Source organism: Triturus cristatus, chromosome 10, assembly GCF_964204655.1.
Source record: "Triturus cristatus chromosome 10, aTriCri1.1, whole genome shotgun sequence".
Taxonomy (NCBI): domain Eukaryota; kingdom Metazoa; phylum Chordata; class Amphibia; order Caudata; family Salamandridae; genus Triturus; species Triturus cristatus.
The window spans coordinates 767,349,734-767,366,477 of record NC_140593.1 but is presented as its reverse complement, the minus strand read 5'-3'; the positions used below and the strand labels follow the sequence as shown (position 1 = coordinate 767,366,477).

At 42.1% G+C, this 16,744-nt stretch overlaps 1 protein-coding gene and 1 long non-coding RNA gene across 2 annotated transcripts in view; one reads left to right on the top strand and one right to left on the bottom strand.

Moving 5' to 3' along the window:
* The window catches only part of LOC146789978 (tektin-5-like), an 881,871-nt gene that overhangs the window by 367,540 nt on the left and 497,587 nt on the right, over window positions 1-16,744 (bottom strand). The gene's annotated exons all lie outside the window — the stretch shown is intronic.
* The window catches only part of LOC146789979 (uncharacterized), a 110,528-nt gene continuing 109,600 nt past the window's right edge, over window positions 15,817-16,744 (top strand). The window contains exon 1 of the long non-coding RNA XR_014969886.1: window positions 15,817-16,253. This is a non-coding gene — a long non-coding RNA (uncharacterized LOC146789979). The remainder of the gene's footprint in view (window positions 16,254-16,744) is intronic.

Genomic DNA, 16,744 nt, shown 5'->3' with positions numbered 1-16,744 from the left:
TGGGATTTGAGAAGATACCCGAGCTCGGTAGTTCTGAGCAGACATTTCTCAGGAACCTGGTGATGCTGCCTCAAAGTACCCCTCTTCGCACGATATGGGCAGGCGCTCTATCGGCAATATAGTGAGGCTCCGCCCGTTGCTCTTCTGGGCACGCATTAGGAGGACCCTGGAGTGTCTGCCTTATGCAGAAGCCCTTTCAGAGGACCTCCGTTTACACACATGCAACAGGGTAGGGTGGATCAGAAATGTTAAGAAACCGGTGTTAGATGTAGGGCTCCAGGCTTTCTAAACCCAACCAGGGGAAACTGACAACAGAATTTTATTTCCATAAACAGGCCAGGCTACTGGAACTCTACCTAGACTCAATCCAGGTCCCCAGGATAGGATGCTATACATCCAATTTAGGTTTGACTCTCTCCCTGTGGGCGAGGTTATAGCTAAATGTTTCATGTCCGAGTATTTGACCAGGATGCAAGGCACCGGTGGAGTCCGTTGCCTATGAATTGTTTGCATGTCCGGAAGATCCAAATGACTAAAACCGATCTTCAGACAATTGGGCATACGGAACCTTCGGAAAGCCTTGCATATCTTAAAATCGGACCCTAGACCACTCTCTATTTGTGGAGTGGTAAAGTTCCTAAGCCACATGTGGGGAATCAGGAGGAAGGCACTAATGAAAGAACCCCAAGGGTAAATATCAGGCAGTCTCCCGGACCAAGATGTTCAATGGATTACCAGCTTCCCCCCCAAGTAATCCGGGATACTCATAGACACAACGCACAAGCACTTTAGCACAAAGAACGTCTGTGCAGCTCCCCCATTAGAGGGTCCAAAAGTCAAATAAAACAACATGACAGAAGGGCACATAAAGTAGGCTACCGCATTGTCATAGCTTTAACATTTTGATGGACTCTTTTTTCCATTGAGGCCGTTTTAAGTATATTTTATCCTTTGAATCAACCAGTTTGCTGTTTTTAAAAATTTAGTTTTTATCTTTATTTTTATTGTTATACATGTTGTATTTTTAAACTAAATGATTTTCATTTTTGTTTGTAAAAAATGAGTCTGAATGATGAACTTCTTTTCAACTGTTTTTAATGATAGAGCATGGCACATTTTCACTAGCCTATGCTCGGGATCGTCCTTCAGCTGAGGTGTTGCACGTAGTTGCATTGCGCGTCCCATATCATTGCACGCCGTTCACTATGAGGTCCTATTATAGGAAGAACAATGCTAAATAACATTGTTGTGAAGGAAGAACTTGTATGTTCATTGTAATGCCTGTTGTGTGATTAGCTCATTCTCATTTTCTTTACCTGTAGTTAAACTGTTTTTTTAGCTTTAATGACGTGTGTCGAAATAAAGCTTATACAACAACAACATTGAATAGTTGTTTGCGCATGATGTATTTCTTTGTGTTGCATAAGTTATATTTTTTCAGAAGCCTTCTATTAGCTAGTGAATAGGCATTTGTTTAGTATTAGACAACTGAAAGAGAGTTCTCACTGGGAGGAGAGGAGGCAACAGGAAGAATGAGACATGAGAAGAGCAGTCTGGACCGCAGAAAACCATTGATGTAACTTTTTAAGGTCTAATATCTGAAAGTCCATTGTGTCAGTACATGAAACCGGGGAGTTTTCTTATTGCCAGGAGTTTGATACATTTCTTTTGGAGGACTTAGGAGGAAATAATGCTGCAACATAGAATATTGTGTGTTTATAATAGTGCGTGTTCCTAGAATATAGTAAGAATCCTTCCCCGACTCTCTGACTGGAGACTCGCCTTTGAGTTTCTGATGCATTCCTTTATGAAAGACTGCCTCACTTAGATTTTGTTAATTGTCTGCTGATTTTTGGACTAAGAATACTTTCCAGCTTAATATGCAAAGTCTTTATGCTTGCACATTGTTTCTCTCATCAGAACTCTTTATTGGGTATCTGAACTGACACCTTATTTTCTCTCATGATTCCAATATATGTTTGATTAGTGAATCTTCCTTTACGGAACACTCCTGCTGTATTATTACAATATTAACTGTGATTTTAACAAACACTGTATTCTATTTTATAATCAAATATTGATTGATGGATTATATTAACTTTTAATTCTGAGATCTAAAGATTAATATGCAATGAATAAAAGATTAAAAACTAAAATAATTGAAACATTGGTTTTAACAAGTATTAATTCTCTTTATTGACTGGACTAAAAGTCATTAAAGATGTATAATGTTATTGGACTGATGTAGATGATCGCATCTTACTTCTCTTTATCGACAATTAAGGGCCTCATTACGATGTCGGTCGGAAAGGCTCCGAACGGCATTCGAATTTTCCTAACACAAGTCGAAAGCAATGTTTCTGACCGGCTCGGAAATATTTCCGACTGACTGATTACGATGGAAGGTAACCGTTCGTTCTGTCCGATTTGGTACCGAATGGCATTCGGAGCCGAATCGTACAGCTCTATGGACTGCGTTTCCGACCAACATATTACGATGTCGGATTCAAACAGCCTTTACGAATTAGTTTGTCCGACACGGAAAGGCTATTGGAAACTGACTTTGGGGGCCCATAGCAGGCCCCCCTTCACCCGGAGTCCTCCGGTTGGGGTCCGTGGCGGTACCCAAGGGACCCTTCTTTGCAACCACGCACAGTGCAGCAGGCTCAATAGGGTGCCGGCCCAAGGTGCAACGTTTTCCGCAACCACCCCTTTCTTCAATGGGAGCCTGTGTTGTCGGTCGGCACACAGGCTACCATTGAAGTCAATGGGAGTCTGACTAAAAGGTGTTCAGAACCATCGTAATCAGTCGGTCGGACTCCCCGAACCTGAGTCGGTTGTAAACCATTCCGACAAGGAGTCGGTCGGAATGCTTTCCAACTGACATTGTAATGAGGCCCCAAATTTCCATACGACCAGTGGTGGGTGTTATTTAATGATTACACCCGAAGATTGAAACAGTTTATCTCAGTGGTTAATGTACTTGCTACTGAAATAATGGAGCAATTTGCACATTATATGAGTTTGAAACTCAGCAGGAGAAACTAATTGCGACTATGGTCTTTACTGAGATTATCCTCAATTTAGATGCAGGGATACTGGTAGCTGGAATTTTTTATTCCAGCCTGTATCCCTTCATCTATATCTGAGGATCACAAGCTATTTCCCAGTGAATGAGGAATATGTCAACCCGGAAATATCAGGTCCAATCCTGTGTGTTTTTCTCTCATCTGGTGGAAATGACATGACCAAATTTACCACCTGGTTCAGGCAGGTGATTAATGGGTGGAGGGCAATTTCTCTCAGTCATAGTCAGGGCGGTAGGGGAAGCAGTGTAATTTACACTACAGCTAGGAGGCAGTTTTTTTTGTTTCCCCTCAGTCTGTAGTTTACAGTCGATGAGGGGACGGGTTCAGCAGCGTCCCGCAATCTCGCCAGAAATCTGCGTCCGTTGTCTTCAGGGCAGGAATTAACAGAGCCTGAGTTTGCAGGTCTGATAATTCCCAGGGCAAAGGTACTGAGAAACTTATAGTTGTCTGGAACAGTAACTTACCCGCTACCATCCGACCATCCCCCAGTGAATAACACCACTGACAATTTGAAATGAGGTCTTAAGCTGGGAAATACTAACCTTTGGCAGGTAAAGTACTATGAAGCCGCTATATTCTAGACGTAATTGCTTCAGGAAAAAAAGGTTTTGTTCCAAACAAGTGTTTTAAGATTAGGTTTATGAGAAAAATTACAAGTTTCATTATATAGAATATTTGAAATAATCTGTATGCTTCTAATAAAATTCAAATATTTTTATGAAACTTAGGGCACGTAAAAGAGTATACTTCCATTAATTGACTGTGGAATGCTTGCAGCCCACAACAGGTAAAGATCAATACTAAGCAGACAAAAAAATCCATGTCCTTCAGAACAATGATAAGCCACTAGCTTCACAACAATGGATAAAGCAGAATTTATATCTATGATGACTCTCAGCTCGCTGTAAATAACCTCTAGTACCTAATTTAATGTTACTAGATTTCCAAAGCTAAAAAAGATGGAAGACTTAGTTGGCCTTGTGAGGACTCTTACTCATGCCAGGTAGAAAATGCCACATGTTGGTGACAAACGATAAGCTTCATAAGCCATGTTGACAACTAAAGAACTGTTCTTTCATAGTTTTACAGCCGAGTGTACCTGACAGCACCGCTTTCATACTGAGTCAAAGGTAATCGATAAGACAGATTACACTTCTCCACTATCTACTACTGTCAAATTTGTTGAAAACAAGATGCCAGGAAGAGTGTATCTTATGAATGAGATGCAGTACAATAATTTGCTTTATAAATGAGTCAACATAAAAAAGTAATCACAGTTGAAAAATTAGCAGCCATCTTGAAATTCAGACTTCATAGAAAACCTGTCTCTTTACATTCTCTTTAAGAAATGAAAAATATGCAACACCTCATGCTCAGACACAGCACCCAGTTTGCCACACCATGATTTCAGATCGTCTCTGACCCTCTCACACTACATTCACTAGTCTCCATGCTGCCCAAACTACTACCCAAACCTCTTCAACCATTCACTCCACAATGAAGCCCAGGAAGCAGTCTTTGTTGTCTCATTAGTGCTATGAAGTGATATAATAATTCCACAATACAGTGTAATAAAAAAAAGTTGCTCACTTAAACTGAATTTCCAAACATTATAGTTCAAATAAAAAAGAGCAGACCAAGCAACCAATCTCAAAGTAAACAAACATATTCCCCTGAATTGGGGAATAACAGCATGGACCCACTGTTGTTCCTGATCTCAGCAAAAAATTTTAAAAGGCTGACATTTTCTACCTGCTTTGAGCAGGTGTAAAATGTCATCATAGTGGCATCAGGGGTGCCTGTGTGGTTTGGTGTGTTTGTAGGGTTGCAGGGCATGCTTGTTCCTGTGTGTCTGGGGAAGCACTGTATGTCCCCCCCCCCGACAGCTGCAGGAGGGAGTGGGCTGGGTCAAGCAATGCTGCTAACATCAGCCCCCCTACTACTAAAATGACAGGCCTGGTGCCTCAGAGTGTAGAACTTTAGGCTTCAGAGCTTTCAGACCCGATAATTCTAGACCAGAGACTCTAGATTGCCACATGGAGTATTTCGCCTGGAGCAATCAACCCGTGTGCAATACCCCAACATATACTGAGGGTGTTAGTTATTCTATCCTCTGGTATCTTGACTCCTTTCATTCCTCCCTTGCTCCTACCTTTCTATTCTTTTCAAATAAGTTGCTCTCTGCCCCAGGTGAAATCTTCTTACCCAATACCCCTCAATCCTTCATTTACATGACAGAATCTCACTGATCCCCTGCCGTCCAATGGCCAGACCCTCCTGCACTGTGATCAATGTCTCACTATGAGGTGCCTAATGTACCACTCTCTTTAGTGACAAGGATTAGTGCATTCCTGCTGAAAATTACTTATTCACTTCCTTTCGATTAAAATAACTGCGGGTACTCAGTGACTTGCTGTAATTCTTTAAAGCACAGCTAGGAGCTTCTCGTAGTCCTGTACCACAACTAGGCAATATTGCTCTTATTAGATTACTTGTTAACCCCTTCCCCGCTCATGACGGAGCCGCTCCGTCATGAGCCACGGTGGCCGTGTGCTCATGACGGAACGGTTCCGTCATGACACGCCTACGCGGCGCTGTTTCCCCGCCTGTACGGGGGGACAACGCAAATGGGCGGAGTCATGACGGAACCGTTCCGTCATGAGTACAGCTCAACCGTGGCTCATGACGGAGCGGCTCCGTCATGAGCACAGCGCTACCGCGCTGCCCCCCCGCACCCCTCAGCGCTGTGGCGGAATTCCCGCCGCAGCGAAAGGGTTAAATTGTTACTGAGATCAAAGTTAGTATGCATCTGATTTCTATCATATTGATAATAATCAGAGGTGCCAACTCAGAGTCCAAGCTCCTCAAACTGGGCTACAGTTCTATGGAAGTTAGCGTCTACCACCATGTCATGACACATATATTTCCAGTCCACTCCCCACTCCCCATCACAATTGCATGGTTCCTCTTGTTCTCATGTTTATCAATTGAATTCATCCAATTCCACCAACCATACTTTACTAAATTTTTTGTTTAAATGTAGATGTATAAAGTCTTATTTAAAACAACATCTCTTATTCCTCTAATTTTCATTTGTTGTGAAAATAATACCCACATTTTAACTAAGTGTCATATATACATATATATCTTGTAAAATATAAATCAAATTATTTTCAAATTAGCACCATGTATCAATAAGTAAATCAATATGTTGAATGTTATACTTTAAGTGCTCAATTATTCACGTTAATGTTTCAGTTATTTCAATAATAACAAAAATCTTTAACAAATTTGTGTGTTTGTCCGCAATTTCTCAATTTATAGAATACATATAAATCATGTTATTCATTCATTTCCCTTGGTTTTAAAATATCAAAAGTGCTAAACCACCAATTTCCTTTTGACTTAATATTTATTCCAATTACCTCATCTTGAAAGCTTTGGTGAATGGTCAACTACTTGAAATTTTATTTTGATAAAATATGCTACGCTTTTTTTCACTGAAATATCTTGGCATAGCTGATGTTTAAATTTTTGTCCTAATATTTCATTTTGTTCATTGTGCCGAACTTACATTTTTTATATTATTATCACATATCACATCAAATTTAATAAATTAGTTAAAACATTTCATATGTTGTATGATGATTTTGCCTGTATAGATTTGCTGCTGAATGGATGGTAAGTCTTTTCTCAATAAGTAGCAAAGCTGCAGTTTGTGCAATTAAAGCGTGGAGACGTTCCCTTCAACTTTTTTCAGTATTTAATGTACTCATCGTGAATTTAGTGTCTTTGGTTTTACCAACATATCAATTACATTATATGCTCATTTACATGCAAAAACAGGTGGTTCTTGACACAATTCTATCAATTTCCAATGTTTTATAGCTATCGTCTTCAAAGGCGGTAGAGATATTGTAGAATATCTGCTGATGTATTTTGAGTTGTAATTATGTCTTTCTCTAATGATGTCTATCTCATTATTACATTTGCTTAGTTTCAGTTGTTTGTAGAGTAGCCTCCATATAACTTCTACTTAACAACTGAACCAATAATTTTTCTTCTGTAATTGACATTTCTTTGACATGACCCGTTTTCCTGATGCATTTTATTTGTGAGACTTGGCTGTACACCAATTCTTTATTAGAAGTTGAAGATGGAATCTTGTCAGTTGTGCCAGTGTATTCTATCTATAGAGTTATTTGCACACTCCTGTTACAGATAAACCAAGCAGAAATGTAACTTGCAGTGTAGATAGAGTACTTTAGGTCTCTCAGTGTTAACAGTAAATTGGATTTTCTCAATTTCACCATTACCCTGATAAAATTCAGAAAGTACATTAAAACTCATTAAATCTTGGCTGTTCTCCCAGTAAACTAGTCTGCCTATAATGTTTCTTCCCGTATGACATGTGGCTTGTCCAGTCTGCACTAAGAGACTTCATGGGAGTGTAAGTTGTGCTTAACGAATGTCCATAAATAAACAAACAAATGTCCATAAATAAAACTGTATCTGGCATCTCAAACTGTTCATGCCTACAATTCCCATGGACCATCTTTGTGCACCTTCAAACATTGGCCGTATGACAAGCTACTCTTACACTTCATAATGACATAAAGGGAAGCTTCCCATATTTCCAAGACTACGTACTTTGCGTAAGGAGCCAATAGAATGGAAATTCTGGGTTGGACCTCAGCCTTAACAAGAGAGTAAGTTGGGAGGCATAGCCACAACCACAGCTCAGAGTTCCTTCCTTTTGCTGGATTTAACACAATACTGTTCAATACAAAAAGGTAACTACACTGTGGTTTATGCCAGTCATAAGCATTCGGCACATAACAAGCTACTCTGTACACATTTCCTTCAAGTATTTCAACAGACAGATTTAATGGCCTCTAATGCAGTGATGTCTCTTCCCTTGACTCTTACTTCAAGTGCTTGCGTCTTCATTTTCGATTTTATATACATCACACTATGCATAATGAGGTGCATACAAGTCAACTACCCACATCATTAACACATCTACTATGTTACTGAAAAACTTCTCAAGCCAAACTCAGGATAATCTCTCCTAACATAGCCATTCACCTCACAGTGACTTACCATCGGACAAATCCCTCTCTTTTAATTACCCACTAAACCCTGCCACTAGCACCATGATAAAACAAAACGGGTTGGGGTGTGTTTGGACTGGGGTGATGGTCAAAAAGTTGTGGCCTGCTTCTACATGTTTGAGCCAGGGGAGATAAACATGTGACAGCTGTGCCATTTACATGGTAAGAGTTTTGCCTGATTTGAAATGGCCACCACCTTCTTATGAACTCAGTTTCCTTAATGGTTTACTTCCCAATCCAATATGGCCGTCACTGACTTCCAGGTTGTCCATCCTTCACTCCAGAGTTAAAAGGGGATCTGGAAGCATTTAGGCCAGCACTGCCTTCTAATATAGTTGATGGATCACTCTGCACCCGACTAGCATGCTCACCCAGCCCCCTTCTTTCATGTGCATTTTGTTTTGTTTGCAGGTGCCCCTGTGGGTTATTGTGAAACTGCTTAAGATTTAACTCTCTCCAATTATTCACGCAGGCTTACCACTATGAGCTACTTTCTCACTGCTACCAGGTCCAAGCTGCCATCAGGACTAATGGTGGAAAGAATTTATGCTTTTGGGTTACCTTAAATACTGTCAAGTGTTTATCATGGTATTAATTTATTCCTTAATTTACAGGAACTGGTGTTCCCCTGACCTACTTACAGTGCTAAATTTGTGAAATAATAAGGGCCGGTCACCAAGGGTTTGCTCAGAAGCCAGAAGGCGCAGCTGCTGAATGTTGAGGTTGCAAAATACCAAGGCTGTTTAGCTTTGATTCCATCTTCATTCACATGCCCTGCATCTTTATCTTACCCCTGCGTGTTTTTTTCACCCATGCTTTCGCCTTTCCTCCTTGTTTTCCATCAGTCTCTTCCTCTTTTTCCCATTTTCTGCCTTTTTTCATCATCGCTTTAGGTCGAAGTGTGATGAGTGAAATGTAAAAAAAAATAACTCAAATGAAGAACCGCTAACTTACTCAAGCTGCTTGAACAATGCTGTTTTCTGTGCCTACCCTAATGCTGTTTCCTCTCCTTCTTCATTCCCAGAGTCCGCACTACAAACAGGGTTGATGGTGTTAGAAAATTTGGGTGCTGGGGGGATACTGAGCACAGTCCTCCACTCTGGTTATTACAGACCTTCACCTAATCCAGTGACCTGCATACCCTGACCTGGCAACGTGAACATGAGAGGTTGACCAGGTCCTCTGAAAAGGTACTAGGTCTGGGGAATGCTGTACATATGACTTTGTATTTTCCAACCATTTTCATCTTCATCTCCCAAACTCTATGTAGTCTGCACTAACCAAAACTGTAATGCAGCAGCAAAAACAATGGACCTATTGTGTTCGCCCCGCAGCTAAAGTGCTCAACTGGAGATTTGATACAACAGATCGAGCTATTCTTATTAAAATGTTGGACCAGGTTCCAAGGGCCTAATAGGACATTATAAATCTAAGGCGTATAGTCAAATTAATAAAGCTTACATCAGACTGCAGCATCTGACCAGGTGCTTCCACCCCCAAATCTGGTTCCAACCTGAGCATTCGTGCGCTGCAGGGTCTCCTGCCTGGCCCTTGCCTTCAGACCTGAATTAAGAAGTCAGATTAGAGCGACCAGAGCTGGTATGTCCAGTGATGCCTGAGACCGTGCAACTCTTGGAGACATTTCGACGACAGATTGACAAATGATGAGGGCGATGTGAGATCTAACTGTGTGAATTTGGAATATTTAATCGTGCAACAGACATTTTCAGTCCTGATTTGAGGCTGCTTGAGTCCGCGGATTTAACCTCAAATTAACAAACAACCCAGCACTAGGTGCAGGGAAGGTCCATATCCCAAGCAGGAGCGTCACCAACCAAGGAGCTCAGCTTTCATGCCAACAAAGAGACACTTGGAGTCTCAGAGTGGGATGTTTAATTGTATTAAGGACAGGCTGAACCGCAATGGACAAGATCTACCAACTAGGAAATAGTCAGAGGTGTTCCTGGACCAGCAGAACTGGTCACTTTTACACCCACAAGATAAGACTTAGTCACCAGTTTTAGAGACCTTCAAGGCTGAACTACGTCTCAAAGTAAACACAGACCTGTTGGTGGACTTCCGATCCCTGAAGTCAGAGTGGGGCTCTAAAATGTACTCACTATGCACCAACATGGATTCTTTTGGCTCCAGAGTTCTGGAGAAGGAAGAAAGTGTGGAACGTCCGAAGAAATAAGGCCAGTGGATTATTTTGTATTTGCATGAAACGGAATGCATTCCTACATCAATAACACATTCCATTCATGAATAAACCCATATTGCTAATTGCTAACAACCTGAGTAATTACTTTGACCAGACAATGCATAACACTGCCAAAAGAAGTTTTGAATTTAAAAGAGATAGGGTGGTAAGAACTGAGCTTGCTCCTGCCCTTCTGGACGAACACACATTATTTGCTTCTGTCTGTGAAAAGGTAGCCTCAACAGTTTCCTCAATATTGTGAAACAGTTTGAACAATAAAATGTCTACTAATATTTTATAACAAAATATTTTCGATTGCTAACTGGGGACATTGCTTTGTCACTAGCTAATGCAGTGCTTACTTTTTTGTTTTCTGAGGGAGTTATTTTGCTCTGAAACAGTAAAGTATACTTCAGTGTATTCTGTACTGGTTCAATCTGGCTAGAAAAAGCTTCAATTTCAACCGCAGTATTCTGCCAGCAATAAAGTTTCCAGACACTTACAGTGTTCCTGAAGCAATGTTATCACCATTGTCAGATTTGACCTGCCATTTTTGATTTTCTTTTATCATTTCAAGATCTTATGATAAGGTGATACGCATTTCTCATGCTTCCTAACGCTCCAGCAGATGTGATTTGCATTTTTGCTTCTCATTAATTCCTCTCTCAGAAGCGGTTTTCTATGTTTTCCTGTTATAATGGTGTTCATTTGTTGTTCTTTTATTTTGTCTATCACTCTAGCCTGAAGGCTTCAAGGCGTTCCTCCATGCTATTTCATTAACAGAAGACTCTTCATCGATAGGCAAAATGGATCTAGGAATTCAAGAAGTAGAGCCAAATAGCTTTAACCCTTGAACAATTTATGATCCATGTTGTGTTTCCAGTTTTATCACAATCTGGTAGTTCCAAGCCTAATTCAATTTCATCATGACTGGAAATTTATTTGATTCTTACTTCAGCAATACTGGGAAACTGCGCTCATCACAAAATAAAACATTTAAGACAATGTTTTATGGAGCAAAAAGAGGGTAAATTAAAACGTATTGGTATTCAGAACACACAATTAATATGATCAATAGCCAATTGTAAGATTTTAATTCAACTTTTATTCCCTTTTATTAAACCGCCAATTATGTTTTCATCATCAAAGATACACAGAAACATAGTGAATACTCATTCCCCCTCAGTTACAAGTTTCAAGTCATACAAGAACTAAAGGACCACAGAAATCCATTAGAAAATCAGTAGTAGAAGATCAAAGAAACAGTGAAATCAACATGCCAGGAGGTACTGGGTCCCAAGAAACACCAGCATAAGGAATGGATCTCCACTGAGACTCTCTGCAAAATCTAAGACAAAAAGGAAAAGAAACCTGCAGTCAACACCAGTCAAACAAGAGCAGAAAAAGCAAAAGCTCAAGATGGATACACCAAAACCAACTAGGGAGCAAAGAGAAGCTTAAGAACACACAAGCGATGATTCATCGATGGTCTTGCTAAAGAAGTCCATTAAGAAGCAAGCGATGGGAACTTGAAAGAACTCTATGACATAACAAGGAAACTCTCTGGCAAATACAGCAAGCCAGAAACATATGTTGGAGACAAAAAATCTCATCAGGATCCCCACGAAAGGTGACCTGACTAACTGCGTAAACAGCAGAGGGATAACTCTTCTGTCAACTCCAGTCAAAGTGTTCAACAGAGTAATTCTGAATAGAGTGAAGGAACAAGTCAACGCTCAGTTGAGAGACTAGAAGCTGGCATCCGCAAAGATAGATCCTGAACAGGCCAGACTGTAACACTGTGTGTCATCACTGAGCAGCTAATAGAATGGAACACCCCCCTCTATGTCTACTTTATCACCTATGAGAAGACATTCAACAGCTTGAACAGAGAGACCCTCTGGAAACTCCTCCGACACTACACAATATGTCAGATAAACTCATAAGAATCATCAGGAACTCCTAAGAGGGAATGGCCTACAAGATAGTCCAAGGAGGACAACTCACATATGCCTTCGAAGTGAAGCTCTCGAGTCCACCAGGGTTGCTTCTCTCGACTTATCTCTTCCTTCTGATCATAGACTGGATCATGAACACATCCACAGCAAGGAGAAGAAATGGGATCAAGTGGACACCTTGGACATAGCTCAACAACCTGGACTTTGCAGATGACCTCGGTCTACTCTCCAATACCCATCTGCAGATGCAAGAAAAGACCAACAATGTGTCAGCCACATCAACACAACTTGGCCTCATTATCCACAGGGGAAAAACCAAGATCCGGAAGGTTAACACAGCCAGCGCAACTGCAGTCGCTCTTGTAGGTGATGCATTGGAAAAGGTTGAGGCCTTCGCCTACCTGGGCAGTGTAATAGGCAAGCAGGGCGGCACAGAAGATGCGGATTTCAAGGCAAGAACCGACAAAGCAAGGGCTGCCTTCATTCAGCTAAAGTAGATCTGAAACTTGAGGACCTAAACCAAGATCAGGCTTTATAACACTGACATAAAATTGGTCCTTCTGTATGGAGCAGAAACTTGGAGGACAACAGTTACCACCACCAACAGACTTGTGCTTTCACCAACACCTTGCTGAGGAAAATCCTCTAAATCTGATGGCCAAACACCACCAGCAACAATGACCTGCGACAGCAGACTTTCCAAATTCCTGCTCATGAAGAAATCATGAAAAGATGTTGGGGCTAGATAGGTCACATCCTCTGCAAGCCCGCATCAAACACTACCAGGCAAGCCCTGACCTGGAATCCTCAAGAGAAAAGGAAAAGAGAAAGGCCAAGAAACACCAGGTGCCAAGGCTCAAGGCTGACTGCAAGGAGATGGGTTGCACCTGGAGTCAGATTGAAAGAAAAGCCGATGACAGAGATGGCTGGAAAGTCCTGGTTGTTGTTCTTTACCCCAGGAGGGTAGTAGGCATAAGTATGTTTTAAAGAGCTTATCTCAAAGCTGGAGTGAAGGTAAATTAAAATCCACTCTTACAATTTGTGGTTGAGGCAATGAAGAAAGATTTTTTTATTTCTGATGTTAGTGCATCATCTATGGTGGGTCATTAAAACAGTCCATAGTATATGTTTACTCAATTAGAAGTACAGGTAAGGAAAGAAGTGAGGAAGGGGAAGATCCTCTTGTCTGACTGACTTTTTGCTCTTTCTTCTTCCACCTCTGTAGATTCAATAGTACTTTCACCTAAAAGTTTGACTTTCTCAGAGATGCTTAACTCCAGTTCTATCTTAGGCTATGGATCTAAGCCTACCTCTGCTGTAGGAATAGAGATGCGCAGAGTGTCTTAAGTAGGTTTGGCGTATGCATTTTAATGCCATCAAATCAAAAGCTTTTTTATTTCAGACTAACTTTTCCTCTTTCTTATTTTGGTTACTAGGCATATTTCTGCCCTGAAAATGGGCGGTTTCTCCATTAGGGCGGCAGGGCTCCGCCCCTGCTTTAATTTCTGCATCAATTGCTGTCACGTTACAAATATTTAATTTGTTATAACTTCAAAGAGTGTGACCCTCCCTCAGTGCGAGGGTCAGGCAAAACCAGGCACTTTCAATAGGCATGTGTTAGAGCGCATGTGCCGGCAGTCGCATGATTTATAGGGCTTACCTGATCTCAGCCCTGGCCTCCAGCAGCCTACAACACTGTAAGGCACTGCCCTCTGATGACGCACTGCAGCCTCGTTGATTGTAAACAGCCTGGGCGCTTTAAGCAGAAGCCCTGGGTTTCCAAGGCTGTTTGTTAATCAGCGAGGCTGTGTACTGCTGCAGCCACCTATTTCTTAACTCGTCAGAGGGTAGGGTTGGAATAAGCCTCCATGACCCCACCGTACTCTAGGGAGGTTTTAGGACATCGGTGCACGTGAGGGGTGGCACCATAGTCGCTGCCATCGACCCGCAGTGCTGGTCATTGATAAATATTCTTTCATAACACATGAGGGCTTCAGTGCACACAAGTTTAGAGTCTGGAGGTGAGTCTGCCATAAAGCCATGGAATTCGCTAATCACATCCTTGATGTGGGCTTTCGGCTGCTGTTTCTTAGTGACAGGAGTCCGTTGTAAATGATTTTGTCACCATTATGTGAAGGGAATTCAATTAAAATGCCTCCCTGTGAATGAGTATTAACTGCACATTTTAACATCTGTGCAGTTCACGGCTTCTGACCAGAGCTCTACACATCTTCGGTTTTCTAATGTGTATTATCGGGAATTCGATCCTTGACCTCCCACGAAAAATGTGCGAGTGCACAGTATAAGACGTGCCACAGCCACGCTATACTCTCTCTGTAGGTGCATTTATACAGAGCTTTATAACAGTGTTTCTACATAGCATGTCTTTTAGGAGTATAATATTGCCATGCTGGTTTGTACGCGATATGTATTGCATGCAATTTCTGTTTTCTTTATGCTAAATCTGGTTGCATACTTTTCTCACAGAGGAGACTTGGCTCGAGATACAAATGTCTCGCCGAAAATCTACCCCATTCTCTTTATGGAAGAGAGTGACTGATTTATTTTTTTCCCGTTACTGATCTTCGTCCTGTGCTTATTCATCTCCCCTTCTAGCCTTTTTTCTTCTTCAACTATAAATCCCCTTCCCCTAACCCGACTGTCAGCTATGTTGCAATCACACCAAGCTCCATAGCGGTATCCCTATATCTATGTTCAGAGTGACTGATCGGCATTCGTTTTCCTTTAATGGCAATAAACAAATACACAATTGTAAAAATAAGAAACCAAAAGTGCACACGAATTCCATCAAGAGTTATGCCATGGTACCTCTGAGAGTTTACCTTTTAATATTAAACTATACCAACTCCGACGTTCACCCTTCCGTGGTCAACAAACTGAGTGCCATTGAAGGAGCTGATAGTAACATCTGTTACAGACATTTGAAAGGGCAGAAGAATAAAAGCAAAGTAAGTTATAGTTGCTTCTTTTAGTCTCACTAAATCTATATTGGGCTCTGAAAATATCGTTATCCCTCCCTTGAAATAATATGCAAATTATTATTTTTGCATCATAGATCGTGATTGAGGAAAGGGCTGGCAGACTGCCCATGGTGTATATATCAGTGGCCCTAAATCAAAATCTCATAGCAAACTTGCGTGCACCCGAGGGTTGTGAGGTTTTGCGTTGTCCCAGTCACTGTTTCCAATCCCATATTTGATGACAATATTCCCCAGCGTAAAACATAATCTCTTATTATATCGAGATTAACCTCTATTGCGAATACTTGGAGTTCATCCATCTCTCATCAGGCCCTTCTTCTGCTGAATGTGTCTGTACAGTGTTGAGTAGTATGTGATGATTGCATGTGCTGAGGGCTGTCATAAATAATGTGGACAGGACCAGGATGTGCTGGGAGACCGCGATACGAAGCTCGGACCTTTGTTGCTAGCCCCTGCTGATCTCGCACACCACACTTTACTGGGAGTCCCTGGAGGGGCTTCTAAAGCTTCTCGGCGGTCCCGCAGCGCGGGAGACCGCGATATGAAGCTCGGACCTTTGCTGCTAGCCCCTGCTGATCACGCACACCGCACTTTACTGGGAGTCTCTGGAGGGGCTTCTACAGCTTCTCGGCGGTCCCACAGCGCGGGAGACCGCGATACGAAGCTCGGACCTTTGCTGCTAGCCCCTGCTGATCTCGCACACCACACTTTACTAGGAGTCCCTGGAGGGGCTTCTAAAGCTTCTCGGGGGACCCGCAGCGCTGGACGCGCGCGGGGCGTGCCCGGGCTCGGCCTGGGCCAAGACCTAGACTGTTTGAGACCGGGCTGGGCAACCCCTCTAAACTGGGCTGGATTCTCCTGGATTTCTCTTCGTCATCACTGTGTCTTTGGTGAGTGCTCGGGATTCCTGTTTTTCATTTCTGACTGTCAAGCTGTTGTAAAGACTTTCAGTTATATCTCCCCTGAGGCGGAAGCCGGGGGCTCTATCTTTCCCTTTTGTTACTTTACACGAAAAAGATCGAATTTTGTTGTGCAGCGATTTTAAAAAACTTGTGAATATTTTAACTTGCCATTTTTAAGATAGCTAAGAGGCCGGACACTCGTGTGCGCGATATTAGTCACAACGAGGCTCCTTGTACCCGATCCTTCACTCCCGGCTCAGCCGATTAAGGTGCTGACGCCGCGGGGTCAAAGGGCGCTAGCCGCCATCTTACCGGGACAAAACAGGTTGCGGTCCAGCTTTAGGACGCCTCCCGCCCACCTCTGCATAATATAAATTTCCATGCCTTCCCGACCGCGCAGCGGGCGGGCGCAGCGGGCGCGCCATCAGCGCGCCAAAGGCGCGCCAAAGGCAAGCCCGTCTGTGCCAGTCCGCGCCGGG